General features: G+C 37.9%; 1 protein-coding gene across 4 annotated transcripts in view; it reads right to left on the reverse strand.

The window, feature by feature from the left end:
• Tbce (Tubulin-binding cofactor E) overlaps nucleotides 1-16120 on the reverse strand; it is a 304725-nt gene that overhangs the window by 50920 nt on the left and 237685 nt on the right. The gene's annotated exons all lie outside the window — the stretch shown is intronic.

Raw genomic sequence — 16120 nt, forward strand, 5'->3', positions numbered from 1 at the left:
CCGAGAATGCAACAACCCTTGAGTTTTCGCATGAGATTCCGAGAAAAAAAGTCTTGGTTTCGGAAAAATACAGTATCACTCCAGAGATTTCTGTGGCAAACACCTCAGCTTTCTTCTTCAAACAGTGTCACCTAACCTAACCGTATATGTAGCCTATCATGAAAACATATTTGAAACGCATGTAGAGAAATAACCTCCTCGCGAAAAATTTACATGTAATTAGCCGTAACTAGACGCGAGAAGATATGAAATATCCTCTGAAATCAGTGATGTACTCTGCCATATCTTGAGGTGTATCACATTCTTACTTAATTTCCGTGTATAACATTAAAATTAAGATATCGTTTACGGTACTTCAGTCTTTATTTTTAACGAGTTAACGTCTATCGGCCACATTATTTACGCATTTATTACAAAAACGTGTTATCCTCTTTCATTTCGAATTTTCTTTAGAAAATAGCAGTCGATGGGTATTATTAATCAACTCCAACATCGCCTTTGAATGTCAACGAGAGAGCTCGCAAATGCACAAAGTAAGAAAATTAGCCTATACCGTACCTACCAAAGATGATCGATCGCAATTTGTTGCAAACGTTTCAATTTTCTTATGCAAACAGCGTCATGTATCCTAACTTAACCGTACTATACATATGATGAAAACACACTTCAAGCGCCAGTAGAGAAATTATAACTTTCTCGCTATAAATGTTCATAATAGCCTTTCCGAAATTTAACCAGACGCTACAAAGTATAAACTAACCTCTGAAATCAATTAAGCACTCTGCCATATCTCGAGGTGTATCCCATTCTTACTTTAATTGCAGTATTTAGCCTCAAAATTAAGCGGTCGTTTAGTCAGCCTTAATTTTTAACGAGTTAACAACCGTTATCGGACACGTTATTTACGCATTTATTTCGAAAATATGTACTCTTTCATTTCGAATTTTCTTTACGGAACAGCTGTCAATGGGTATTACTAATCGACTCCTACATTGCCTTCGAATGTCGACGAGAGAAATCGCTGGTGCACATAGCGAGGAAACGATGCCTAAGGTAATTGATCGCATGCAATATCATCGGTGGGGTGCATAAATATCGGTAACGGAAAAAATCGCGCGCGCTTAATCGCTCGTAATAACGGATGCGCCAGTGATAGGATTCTCGCTGTAACCGAAGGACGATACACAGTTTAATATAGGAATTTTGAAGGGACAGAAAAAGTTGTCGCTATAGAGGAGTTCTCGTTATATGCCGTACTTGCTACAACGGACTTATACTGTATACTATATATACGCGACTACTCTGCGCCATCAAATAATTCATGCAACATAATTTTAGGAGAGCAAATTTTGAAAAATGGAAATTGGCTTTAATTTGTGTTTTATTTAAGAAATTAGGTACAGTAGAAGTCTGCTATACTGAGTACGGCATATAATGGGAACTCCGATATAGCGACGATTGTTTTCTGTCCCTTCAAAATTCCTACACTAAACTGTGTATCATCCTTCGGTTACAGCGAGAGCCCTATCACTGATGCATCCGTTATTACGAGCAATTAAGTGCTCACGATTTTTTCCGTTACCAATATTTATGCACCCTAGCGATGATATTGCATGTGATCGATTACCTTCGGCATAGTTTTCTCGCTATGTGCACTAGCGAGTTCTCTCGTCGACATTCGAAGGCGATATCAGAGTCGATTAGTAATACCCGTCGACTGCTGTTCCGTAAAGAAAATTCGAAATGAAAGAGAACATATTTTTGCAATAAATGTGTAAATAACGTGTCCGATAACGGTTGTTAACTCATTAAAAATTAAGGCTGACTAAATGACCGCTTAATTTTGAGGCTAAATAGTGCAATTAAGTAAGAATGGGATACACCTCGAGATATGGCAGAGTGCTTAATTGATTTCAGAGGTTAGTTTATATTTTCTCGCGTCTGGTTAAATTACGGAAAGGCTATTATGAAAATTTTTAGCGAGAAGGTTATCATTTCTTTACTGGCATTTCAAGTGTGTTTTCATCATACGTATAGTACGGTTAAGTTTGGATAGGTGACGCCGTTTGAATAAGAAAACTGAGACGTTTGCAACAAAATGCGATCGATCACCTTCTGTACGGTATAGTTTTCTCACTCTGTGCATTTGCGAGCTCTCTCATCGACATTCAAAAGCGATGTTGGAATTGATTAGTAATACCTGTCGTCTGCTGTTCTCTAAAGAAAATTCGAAATGAAAGAGGATAATGACTGAAGTAAACGATATCTTGATTTGAATGTTGTATATGGAAATTAAGTAAGAATGTGATACACCTCAAAATATGGCAGAGTACCGGTACATCACTGATTTCAGAGGATATTTCATATCTTCTAGAGTCTTGTTAAATTTTGGAAAGGCTATTTACATGTAAATGTTTTGTGAGTAGGTTATTTCTCTACATGTTTTTCAAATATGTTTTCATGATACATATATACAGTTACATTAGGTGATACCATTTGAAGAAGAAAACTGAAGTGTTTGCCACAGAAACCTCAGGAGTGATACCATATTTATCTGAATCCAAGACTTTTCTTTCTCAGAATCTCATGCGAAAACTCAAAGGGTTGTCTTGCATTCGCGGCCTAACAGTAAGTTAATGGATACCACTGGCAACTACCGCGGTAACCACGCTGCTTCTTTTCAGACACGCACAAACTCGTTGACAATAAACGACCACCTCTTTACTATAGCCATAGCCTACATCGCTAGCCAAGACAACCGGTTGTACAGTGCCTGTGTGTAACGTCACTGGATATCAGGAAATAGTGAAGAGAGTATGGCTTTCTATTAGCTTCTACAAAAATGTTTCTCAGATCTGCAGAATGGCATCAAAACATGAGAGCCCTCGGATTCTTAGAAAGGCCGTGGCTACTAAGTGGCAGAGTCATAACGCGTCTATTGTAGGTACTTGATGCTTAGTAAAATTAAGTTTTATAGACAGCAGGAATATTTTCGTGATGGATAGTGGTATTGTAAAGATTTGTGGAAAAGGTATTGCCGGCAAATTTTCAACGGGTTCTAGTCGATATCATGATGCCCATTTTAAGTTAATGGTTATTAAAATCTCGTAAATGTAGAATAACTGTGGAACTGCAAGAAAACACGGCATAGCGCTAACTAAAGCCAATATTTAGCGTTAGCGTGAAGACAAAGAGCTGAAAAAAATTGCATAGGCCTACTGTACAAAAAAAAAAAAAAAAAAAAATGCATTCAGAGGTCTGCAACAAGGACGTTTTAAAGAAGTCGAAGATGAAATTGTGAGGTATGTGCCCGAAAAACGCAAGAGTGGAATAGCCATACCGTGGCGCAACAAACTTGTTCGTTGACATTCAACGTCCACGATTAGGCCTATTATACATCGCTAGCTGCTGAATTTGGCCGAACCCGGCAAGCGAGACATACGTGTAGCAGTAGCCGGTTATATCTGATGCTGAGTAAAAGTAACAGTTTTATAAACAGCAAGAATAATTTCCTGATGGATAGTTGTATTGTAGAGACGCATGGAATAGATATTGCCGTCAAATATTCAGTGGGTTCCCTTCGGTATTATGATGCTAATTTTAAGTTAATGGTCCTTAAACCCGCGGAAATAAAGAATAATTGTGCAGCCGCAAAAAAATATGGCATGACGAAAGTTAATGTTCGGCGTCAAAAATAGTCTAAAAATGCGTAGACTCCTGTACAACAAAGGCATTCATATGATTTTTACAAAGTACTTTTTGAGCCTGATTTAAATTTTTTGAAGGAAAAAGTGTGGTTCATCTTGGATTAGGAGAAATATGGTACTATATTTTTTTCAGAATGAAATTAAACATACACTTTCACGTAGTATCGGATTTCAAAAAATAACATACAAGTAAGCCGTAGTGTGGATATCATCGCAAGTTTTGAACAAACTGATTGCCGTTTCATACTGATTTTAATGTATATTTCCATCTCTTGGCACAGGCCAGAGTAAAGTGTAGCTTCCACCGAAGTCCCAGTCTCATCCATCTGTGACAATATGGAAGCTGCTGGGGTATAGGTGGTGCTGAATAATGATATTCAGAGCACGACTAGTGCATCTGAGTGTTATGAAAGGTGTTGCTCATAGGGTCAGTCGTGCTGCAATAGCACTTTCTGACCCAGTGAGGAAAGCAATGACAAACTACCTCACTCCTTGTTTTGCCTAGTATGCCTCATTTTGGTGCTGCCATTGGTTTTTGCGGTTTCCTTATAACCGCATAACCTTTGGTGGTGCTATTTGAGGATCCAACCAGCCTCTGGGCTGATGACCTAACAGACAGACATGGGGGGTATTCCTACTTTTAAACAAAATTCGGATATAACGACAATCCGTTATAACGAGTAAATTTTTCGCTGTTATGAAATCTCGCTATAACAGACTTCTACTGTAATTATGTACTCCAAAACTGAATAAAATATACATTTGTTTTAAGACACACATCATAATCTTCACATGTTGTTGCATCCAGGATTTTACCTACAAAAAAGATGTTGCATGTTCCCATACTTCTATTCATCATTACTACAGGAAGAATCATATTTGTCACCACCATCTTCCCATAGAGCGTCATCCTCATTTCCGTCAAGTGAATAGCATTGTCTGGCCTTGGTCTGTGACCCACAACACAGTACATTCACTACAACACATAAGCGAAAGTCGCCAATTACAAATATCAGGGGAAAGTACAAGTGACAATTCTGATCAAGCGGGTCACCTACCCAACCTATAATATAAGGGGGATATTATCTAAGGTCAAGCAGTACCAACCTCATTATAATCAAGTGAGCAACACAATTTTTCTTCACTAAATTCTGGAAAAAATATGTGCAGAGTATTTACACATATATACAGTTATTGTTTTAAGGGATAAAACATTATTGTCAGCCCACATATGTTGGCTTTCTTCTAATTCTATACTTCCCACGTCAAGAGAAAAGAAACCTCAGGAATGGCCTCATATTCTTCCTTGTGTGTGCTCCTATCCTCTGTTCTAATTTACAACTGCTGATCATTTATTCATACATTTTTCACCTTTAAATTATGTATACAGGATAAAATCCTACTGGGTTAAGGTCATCTGTATCATTAAATGTTCTAATGTAAATAAGATAGAAGAAAAAGTAACTATGTCCATAGCATTCCGTTAAGCTAAACATGATCTTTGGGTGGTGCTAAACAGGTGACACCAATCAAAGCCAATGTAATGCTCATCTGAGCTGTATCACCAACACAATACTGATAAAAACAATGGAACCAATCCTTCTCTGGAGTCAACTTTCTGTATGTTTTCGACCCTTAGTTACAATATCAGCCAATTCAACAATCGACAGAGGCAAAAGTAAATTCTTGGCTAAGTCCTACTGGATTATTTTTCTGATATTCTGGTGCTATAAGAAACACACATAGAAGGGAACCCTAAATTGACAACCAGGGATAAAATATTGGGATATAAAGTAGCAACTGCACACTGCTATTTTCAATGTTCACACCCATTTTCCCAAAGCTATCTTTTCCCAAATGCCATTTACCTGAATCAAATTTCCTGAAGCTACAGTCCCAAATTTAATTTCCTATTCCTTTTTCTCAATATAATGGGACATATTACTGAAAAGTAGGTCTACTTTTTGCAAGTTTTCAATAAAGACATGAAGTAGCAATAATAATGTTGCCACAAGACTACCAACTTTAAGTAAATTCAAATTTGTGTTACAGTAGTGTACCGGGCGGTACACCTCCACGCCGTGAATTCAAATATTGCGCCAGTTGAAATCCCTCTACAGGAGGAAGCCTGAACTTTAACAAACTGTATTAACTCAATGGTTTCTCGCAAGATGTCTCTACTGTAAATTTTGAAGTGTTCTGAACTATGTCTATTTCGATTTGTATTTGTTTGCTCTGTAGCAAGAAGTGTGGACATTCTCTTCTAGATGGCACTACTTAAGAACTATAACTATGCACCCTAGTGCGAAGTGAAGGAACTGTTTTTTGAAGAAATTTGGTATTCATAAGTTTGTTCTTTGTTAATTTTCTTTCATTCAATTTTTGGGTTGGCAGTATAACCCTTATCTTTCCGCCAGTTTTGAATTTGACCAATCAGTAATTTCTGTAATTAATTTTCCACCAATCCTAGATTTCTTCTTCAGTTTCGACTTGTAATCTTTAGCAGACCAATAAAAGTTTGTGGCCGGGTTGTTATTATTCATGAAAGGTCTCTAATGTTCCACGAGGGTATATAAACTGCTGATTTTCTGGTCTCGGGGCCACTTTAGTAACATCTTTCTCAGTGTGGGGAATATATAGCAGGGGGCGGGAAGCGCCTCTCTCTCCAAGCAGCAGTTCATCTACAAGGTAATGGCCTGTTAACATCTTCATTTCTTGCTAGCTCAGCAGTTTAACTCTCGGGGAGGGTTTAAAACCTTTAGTATGTAACCTACCCTTTTAAAATGTAAATTCTTTTCTGTCTATCTACAAATTTCTAATCTGTAAAGCAGGGATAGAGAGTGCTTCACCCTCTCGAACTCCCCTTCATTTTGAATTTGAGGTGACTATGTTTTCGTAACCGTTTTTCTCTTCCTTCATGAAGTCTTAAACTTATTTGCCAAACTAGTCACCTCCATAGATTGGGATTAGCCCCTGTCTCATCGGCCTAGCGCCACATAGGTTTTAGACAAAAACTTTGTGTAGGAGTGCAAGTTATCGCCTCCATTCAGTCTTGTATTATGGGCCAGTAATTTAACCTGATGTTTTGTTTTCCTCATGTAAAGGCCCTGTAGGTTGGGTATCAAATACCCCTGTTTCTTAGTGTGCCTTGAGGGCAGTCGGAACTGAAGGTTGTAGCCTTTGATAGGCTGGTAATATTGAGAGCGGTTCTGCTCTTTTCTTTAACATTGTAATTAGGAGCAAGTACTCCTTGTACTTAGGGGTTTTCTGCCCTGTAGCTATTGTGGTGGTGAGCTGAGAGCTCAGAAATTAATCTTGGGGCTCGAAGCCCAAATCTTGTACCAATTGTAATTTCTTAACTTGTTTTCCTGCTACTTGGTATCTGTTACTATGTTGTTGTTATCTGTTGATTTTGAAAAGAAAATACAACCTTTGTTAAAGTTTTAAATTAACTTTACTTTGTAGTTGAGACCTATTCCAGCCCGCACCTTCTTTCACCTCTAACTACCACGGATAACTCCGTAACAAGTAGAATTCCATTAGTGTGGCATCCAACAGTCTGGAAACGTCTGATGGTCCGGCACCATTCCAGGATTTTTTACGTCTGTGACAGTGAAAGCGCACGGCGCGGTTCGAAACCACCCGGAAGTGTCCACTACACGTCTGCTATGGTTGGGTGTCACCACACACAGGTTCAGTTCATTGTTTTGATTGCGAGCACTTTTCACTACAGTATTTTTTCTTGCGATCTAGGATACGTATTACAATAGTGCAGTAGTGTAGTGAACATACATATCAATGTGCCCTGTGGAAGTTTTCTTGATATTTAAGCAGTGACAATGTTCTCGAAACCAAAACTCTCTTCAAATTCCAAATCAGGAGAGAAACGTAAGCACGTAACTCCGACCATCAACCAGAAACTGGAAATCATCAAACGCCTGGAGAAAGGTGAGAATAGAAATATTTTGTTAAATTATACTGGCTCGTGAATCATTTACAACATAAAAACAAAAATGAACTAATGAAATTTGCTTCTCAATCGGTAACAACTAAAAAAATTGGCTTCCAGACAAACATTTAAAAAAAAACTGGAACAATTAGGTAGCTTAATGTACAAATGGTTCAGTGCAGCACGCTCCGAAGGAAAGCCGGTATCGGGGCCAATGTTTATTGAAAGCAAAGAAATTTGGACATGACTTTAGGTTTGTAGAAAGTGAATGCAATTTTTCTGATGGTTGGCTCAGAAACTTTAAGTCTCGGCATAGAATTCGAAGACTTAATGTAACCGGAGAGACACTTTCAGCAAACCAAGATTCAGCAGAAAAATAAAAAGACGAGTTTGAAGAAATAATTGCAGTTAATAATCTAACAGCTGATGAAACAGGCGGTGCTTACCAACATCTACTCTAGCTGCGGGAGGTGAAAAAGTGGCTAAAGGGTTTAAAAAAACAAAGATAGATTGACAGTTTTGCTATGTGTTAATGTGTCTGGAAGCGACCGAATAACTCCTTTTGTAACTGGTAAATCTAGAAAACCTTGGGCATTTAATAAATGTTACGAACTTGCCTGTTCATTATGACACTCAATCAAATGCATGGATGAGCGCCACGCTATTCAAAGACTGGTTCTTTCATCATTTTGTTTCACAAGTCAAAGAAAGCTTCAAAAACCTTGGTCTACCAGAAGACAGGAAAGCAATCCTTCTCAATGTTGCCAACTTATATTTTCAAGATCCGCTAAATACTACTAAAAATCCGCTAAAATTCCGCCAAGAAATCCGATCTCAAATAAAGGGCAATAATAATAATAATAATAATAATAATAATAATAATAATAATAATAATAATAATAATGTGAGGAAAATTCTCGGCCCCCGAAAAACAGAAGATGGATATAGACTGAGGTCACACAAAGTGACAGAAGAGCTTTCCAACATTGCAGCAGACATCCGCAAAAGACGTCTGAAATTTTATGGGCATGACTGCAGACTGCCGGCACGATTCTCACCTACATAGAACATCTAAAAAATATTCCATGGATACTGGAAGTGAAGAAAGATCTGGAAAAAGCTCAGATGAACTCACATGACACCGCAGACAGAAACCTCTATTGGAAAAAAATTAATGGATGGAAAGTGCAACCAGAGAACGAAGTGAAAAAGAAGACTGGAGCAAAGTGGACAGAAGAACGAAAAAGGATCCACGGAGAAAGGATGAGAGCTGTTTGGCAACTCAGAAAACAGAATCATTAGAGCTTTGCGTGATCCATTGGGTCCATACGCACATGATAATAATAATAATAATAATAATAATAATAATAATAATAATAATAATAATAATAATAATAATAATAATAATAATAATAGTAGTAGTAGTTAGTTAGTTAGTAGTAAATGTCTGTACTCACCTGATCTGCGAGTTCCACTGGGATTAACCCCCTGCCATCGAGCCGGCGAGCTAAAACTTGTAGGCGTTTTACTGCCGGGTGCAAATTAGGTGAATCTCCTACCTCAACGGCCACATACAGAACAGGCCAGTTCATTAAACGGTCGTCCTTCATAGCATAAATATAAATGCTACTCTCTCACAGTTTCATTATCTGTCGTCATTCGTCAACTAAGAGATAAGTACCCTTTCCCCACTCATTACAGAGGATGGTTGCCTAGTTATACTTCCTCTTAAAACAATAATCACCACCACCACCACTCATTACAAATTTATGATACCACGATCTCACAACATCAAATCCAAATAACATGTTTTCCTCATGTGACTGCTAGCTCCTGACAAGACATATGGAATAGCTCAGAGACAGACTGGAGTACAAATTAAGAAAGTAGTAAAATGGATAAAACGCTAAATTCCGCTATAATAAATCTAGAATTCCGCCAAAAAATCCGCTGTCCGTTAAATGGTATATTTTTCCGCCGACAGTCTTCTAATTGCACCAAATTTAGCGGAAAATCCGCTAAGGTGGCAACACTGATCCTTCTTTTGGACAACTGTAAAGCACATCCACCAGTAGCTGAGTTAGTTTCTGGAAATATATTTGCTACACTTCTGCCACCTATTGTTACGTCACTGATTCAGCCAATGGATCAAGTGGTAATCCAGAACTTTAAATGTTTTATAGGAGTTCTTTCGTTCGCAACCTGTTAAACGCTGCGTGTGATGTAACTGAATTTCAAAAAATGTTTAATGTACAAGATGCTGTCTATGCTGTCGCACTACCCTGGGCTCAAGTAAAAAAAGTTACTTTACTTCGGTGCTGGGGAAAACTTTGGCGAACTGCGGATCCTACATTTGATTCAACACCGCAGACTGTTGAGGAGGAACAACATCCCGAATCAGTGTCTGAAATTTAAGATGTTGTAGGAAGTGTAACCAACAACAATCCTTTGGATAACGTATGTGAAGAGGAACTCGCGGAATGGATTCAAATGGATAACAATGAACCTCAATTTAAGATTATTAAAATTTTATTAGTCAACCTATTCAATACAAATGATATTTGCAAAGTTAGGACTTACATCCTATTAAACTAAGGTCTAAAAGGACATGTTTCACCCTTTAAAAGGGCATCATCAGCCTTTTTACATTCATGCTAAAGGTAAAAATCAGGATCCTGATTGTCGATATAAGAAGAAGTATATAAAATGAGAATAAAAATTAGAATGAATATTATACAATATGTGCGATCATGAGTTCTTAAATGACAATTGACAATTAAAAATCCTTTAAAATGTTTGCGAAGAAATAAGAGTTTGTATGGTTATTACATCAGCAATCTTAAAATGATCTTATAAAACTGTACAAACTAGGCCTTGACCAAATGAATAATAAGAAAGTCTATGGTTAAAGTTGCCGTATCAAGGTTCGTGAAATTCGGCTGGAAGCAACCTGATTTTAAATGGAGAGCAAATTAGAATCCAATGGCCACTCAAGACAACATAAAACCTCTCTCGTTGAAAAGTCGTAATGAAGCTGTAGTATGGCGCATGTAGATTATAAAGTTGTGTCCAATCAATCCATTAATTTCATATTTTTTACGAAGTGGGATCGTGGTCTCAGTATTTTTGTTGAAGGAGTTGTGAGAAGTTAACTAATAAGTGCCGCTGTACGGATTTTGTCAGCTCGTATACCGATGGTTAAATGGGAACATTCTTACGTGTTGGCTGTAATTTTGAATGTGGATTGACTATTGAAGAGATATGGTGCAGAATCTGTAATAAAAAGGAGAATAAAAAGGATAAGAAGTTTAGAGGAAAAACGGTTAAATTAGGGGAAATGATATAAATTCAATTACTTACGTTCTCGGTTTTTGCGGTATGAACTTGTTGCTTGTATGGTCTCGGAACGAGTGAGGTTTGAATGGCGTGTGTTGTATCTGTGTGGAACTGAGGGAGGGGGGTGTGATGGATGAACGGAAATAGGCGGAGCGTTGAGCTTGTACGCTATTGGCTGTTGAAGATGGGGAGTTAAGGAAGACGAGTGTAATGGTGAAGAGGAGGTGGACAGAGGGTTTAACCTACATGCCGTTGGCTGTGGAACATTAGCAGGGGCGGGGACGGAGGGGGTTACTTTTAAGGGGAAGTTGGAATCTTTATTGGAAGTTAATTTGAGGTTTTTAAAGATTTTATTTAAATTTGGATCTGCTAATGTTCCATAGCCAACGGCATGTAGGTTAAACCCTCCGTCCACCTCCTCTTCTCCATTACACTCCTCTTCCTTAACTCGCCATCTTCAACAGCCAATAGCGCGCAAGCTCAACGCTCCGCCTATTTCCGTTCATCCATCACACCCCCCTCCCTCAGTTCCACACAGATACAACACACGCCATTCAAACCTCACTCGTTCCGAGACCATACAAGCAACAAGTTCATACCGCAAAAACCGAGAACGTAAGTAATTGAATTAATATCAATTCCCCTAATTTAACCGTTTTTCCTCTAAACTTCTTATCCTTTTTATTCTCCTTTTTATTACAGATTCTGCACCATATCTCTTCAATAGTCAATCCACATTCAAAATTACAGCCAACACGTAAGAATGTTCCCATTTAACCATCGGTATACGAGCTGACAAAATCCGTACAGCGGCACTTATTAGTTAACTTCTCACAACTCCTTCAACAAAAATACTGAGACCACGATCCCACTTCGTAAAAAATATTAAATTAATGGAATGATTGGACACAACTTTATAATCTACATGCGCCATACTACAGCTTCATTACGACTTTTCAACGAGAGAGGTTTTATGTTGTCTTGAGTGGCCATTGGATTCTACTTTGCTCTCCATTTAAAATCAGGTTGCTTCCAGCCGAATTTCACGAACCTTGATACGGCAACTTTAGCCATAGACTTTCTTATTATTCATTTGGTCAAGGCCTAGTTTGTACAGTTTTATAAGATCATTTTAAGATTACTGATGTAATAACCATACAAACTCTTATTTCTTCGCAAACATTTTAAATGATTTTTAATTGTCAATTGTCATTTAAGAACTCATGATCGCACATATTGTATAATATTCATTCTAATTTTTATTCTCATTTTATATACTTTTTCTTATATCGACAATCAGGATCCTGATTTTTACCTTTAGCATGAATGTAAAAAGGCTGATGATGCCCTTTTAAAGGGTGAAACATGTCCCTTTAGACCTTAGTTTAATAGGATGTAAGTCCTAACTTTGCAAATATCATTTGTATTGAATAGGTTGACTAATAAAATTTTAATAATCTTAAATTGATGTACATTTTCAATACGGACCAAATATGAAGTTTGTAACATGTAACAATGAACCTACCGAGCAGGAGCCAACCGATGAGGACATTATCCAAAGTGTATTAAACCCTCAACCTATACACAATCTTGAAGAGAGTGACTCAGATGAGGAAACCGAAAAAAGGAGAGAAACAGCTGGGCAGAAGCCACAGATTTCCTAAATAAATTCATCACTTTTGCTGAGTGTAGTACTAATTATAATGCCACTGAACTTATTGATTTACATATCATCAAAAATAACTTTTATGCCAAGCGACAATGATCTCTAAAACAAAAAGATATTCGAGATTTTTTAAAGTCACACTAAAATATTGTACAGTATATGTATGTAAACTGAATGTGTTGAATGAAAATTTGTTGTTGCCCTAATTTTGAGCTTAAGTTATTAAACTAATTATTCTGCTGATCAACATTTTACTGCAAAACGCCGTGTTACAGCTGTTTTCGCTGTACGCCTTAACTATTTAAAGTTAAAAACTTCATGATTGTTCCGTATTGAATAGAGAAATAAGAAGATGTACAATATTATAGGGAAGGATCCACCTTTCAATACTCCGTAGTAAAAAGTAGTTACAACCTGTTTACTGGGACCGGTTTCAACACATTTCAAGTGTCATCATCAGCCAATTAGCGAAGATCTTAAAACAACTAATATATTGAACACAGGCAAAATATTAACATTGTATCATATTGTAGCAATTCAGTTAATGTTCAAAACACAATAATCACAGTCAAGAGAGTAAACAGAACATCACTATCTTGCGCCGAAAACAAATATATTTGAAGTTCATAAGCAGATCAAGTATGCACTTATGTAAAGTCGTTGCTAGGCAGGTCTTGTAGGCATTTGTTTCTCCCTTGGTCAACTCTTGTTCTTTTCCGACCCCGATGCTATTAGGTTTGCGAGGGCTAGGGAGTCTTTCATTTTCACGCCCTTCGTGGCCCTTGTCTTCCTTTAACCGATATCTTCATTTTTCGAAGTGTCGGTTCTCTTCCTCTTTTTTCCTCGAATTAGTGTTATATAAAGGATTGTTGCCCAATTGTATTTCCTCTAATAACAATAACCACCATCACCACCCTCTAATAAACGTTCCCTACCCCCTTTCTCTATTTATCATTTCTTTATCAATTACTATGGCAAGTTGTTTTGAGATGAACCTCGTATTTCTTTCATTATTTCTTCCCATTTTTTAATATATTTTTATTTGGCTTTATTCTTTTTTAACGTTTTAAATTATTTTAAAACCTATATATCCACTTTGATTTTGACGAAATTAAATCCTACACTGTTTTCCTAAGACTTCATTCACGTCACCTTTTACTCTTCGGCCAGAGAAACAAATGCCTACAAGACCTGCCTAGCAACGACTTTACATAAGTGCATACTTGATCTGCTTATGAACTTCAAACATATTTGTTTTCGGCGCAAGATAGTGATGTTCTGTTTACTCTCTTGACTGTGATTATTGTGTTTTGAACATTAACTGAATTGCTACAATATGATACAATGTTAATATTTTGCCTGTGTTCAATATATTAGTTGTTTTAAGATCTTCGCTAATTGGCTGATGATGACACTTGAAATGTGTTGAAACCGGTCCCAATAAACAGGTTGTAACTACTTTTTACTACGGAGTATTGAAAGGTGGATCCTTCTCTATAATACTGTACATCGCCTTAACTATATCGTAATAAGAGGTACCTCCTGATAGTCCGGCATTTTCGGTAATCCGGCACCGGGCCAGTCTCAAATGTGCCGGACTATCGGACTTCTACTGTATCAGAAACATGGTAGATGAACGTACAATTATAACTTCAGCACGAATGAGGTAAAAGGCTTCTGCTGGAAGGTTACATGTATTTAAAGAGCATGAATGTGGCTGGAGGTAAAATATACTAGGATTGCTCAAAAGTGTGTTTCAAAGGATGTTCTGCACAGACAATTACTTCTGGACCACCTAAAAGCCTGCAAGTATTGAAAGGGCCAGCTGCATTGTGACATACACACATTCCTAATTGAGGAATAACTCTGGCAGAGTGTTTGACTCACAATCTGTTGGAAGAAACAAGAGCTCACCCAGAGCTGTAGCTGGCACATAATAAGAAATGAGTTGCCGAGAGTATCTTTGGAGATAATTTATTTCCTATCGGCAAGAGAGAACCTTGCAAAACAAATGAGAGGAAAGAGAACACACGACCATCCAACATATCCTAGTAACCTAAAAGAGCTGCAAACCATTCCAGGCAAATATAACAAAAACACTAACTGGTGAACGATTCCTTCTTAATGATACACAAAATGGGGACTGAATCCTTATTTTCTGTTCAAGACAAAATTTAGAATTATTTCTGGTAGTGAAACCAGGCTTGTGGAGGGAACCTTTTAAGACGAGTCCATCAGTCTTCATGCAACTCTTCTGTATTCTAGGTTTCATACGACCTGGAGATGCACACGAGGATCCTGATGTACAACTGGCTGCTCCTTTGGTATTTGCATTAATGTCAAACAAAAACAAGTGTATGAGACTATCTTTCAAAAGATAATAGCAGAAACTGGCACACTTCCCATACACTTCACACCACCGAATCATACGTGTGACTTTTGTGGTTTTTTTTTTTTTTTTTTCTTTTTCTTTTTTCTTCCCATCTGGGCCAATCGGTATTTAGGAAAATACAGACTGCAGGTTTTCAGGCTCAATACAATGGTTCCAACAACTGTAGTATTAAGAGAGAAATTCACATGTTGCTAGCACTGGCATTTGTGCCTGTTGGAGATATGCTGTGTTGTTTTGAAGAACTTTGTGATGAAGCAGCAGAGACTTTGACGGCAGCCATTATAAACAATATCTGTATTTTCCTAGCTTGTAGGCCATGGTCTAAAAGTGTATGACGGTCGTGAATTTTCACCAAAAACTGCGCTCGACATCTTCAACGGTTTCAAATGACTTTGATGGCTATGAAGCTCTCAGTGGAATGGAATGATTACAGTACGGAGGTATCCGAACGGGTCAACGAAGCTTAGTTTCCAGTTGTGAAAGCCTTAAATCCTGGAGGACATAGTGACCATGGCATGTTAGAAAAAGCAACAGGTGATCAGTTGCCTGTCTCTGCCATGGCAGGTCATTCAACACCAGGCTCCACACTGCTTCAATCATTGGACAAAGAACAACCAATCAGCGACAGCCCCCCATCATGGCAGACCAATGGGTGGCATCACACCGTACCCTGCACTATCACTGGCCAAATACCCTGCACCATCATTGGCCAAAGAACAGCCAATCAGCGACTATCCCACACCATAGCGGACCACAGACTGCACTATATACAAAAAATCTGTCAGAAAACCTCCACAATCGTCTGCAAGTGGTGTTCGGAATCATCCAAGCTTTTATAATGCTTTAACTGAACTGCAAAAGGAAGAGAATGACACTCGGACTACGATTGTGGAATATGCATTGGGTAGATGCTTGCGGTAACAACCGAAGAGACAGTGGCTGTTACTGCAGGGACGAATATGAGTTATCGTGCAGGACAATCAGATCTACGCAGACAACAACAGAATCATTGCATATCTGAGGACACTCTTGACATTACTTCACTTTATACATTTTAAAAACATTTCTTT

The sequence above is a fragment of the Anabrus simplex genome, chromosome 1 (genome assembly GCF_040414725.1).
Source record: "Anabrus simplex isolate iqAnaSimp1 chromosome 1, ASM4041472v1, whole genome shotgun sequence".
Classification (NCBI taxonomy): domain Eukaryota; kingdom Metazoa; phylum Arthropoda; class Insecta; order Orthoptera; family Tettigoniidae; genus Anabrus; species Anabrus simplex.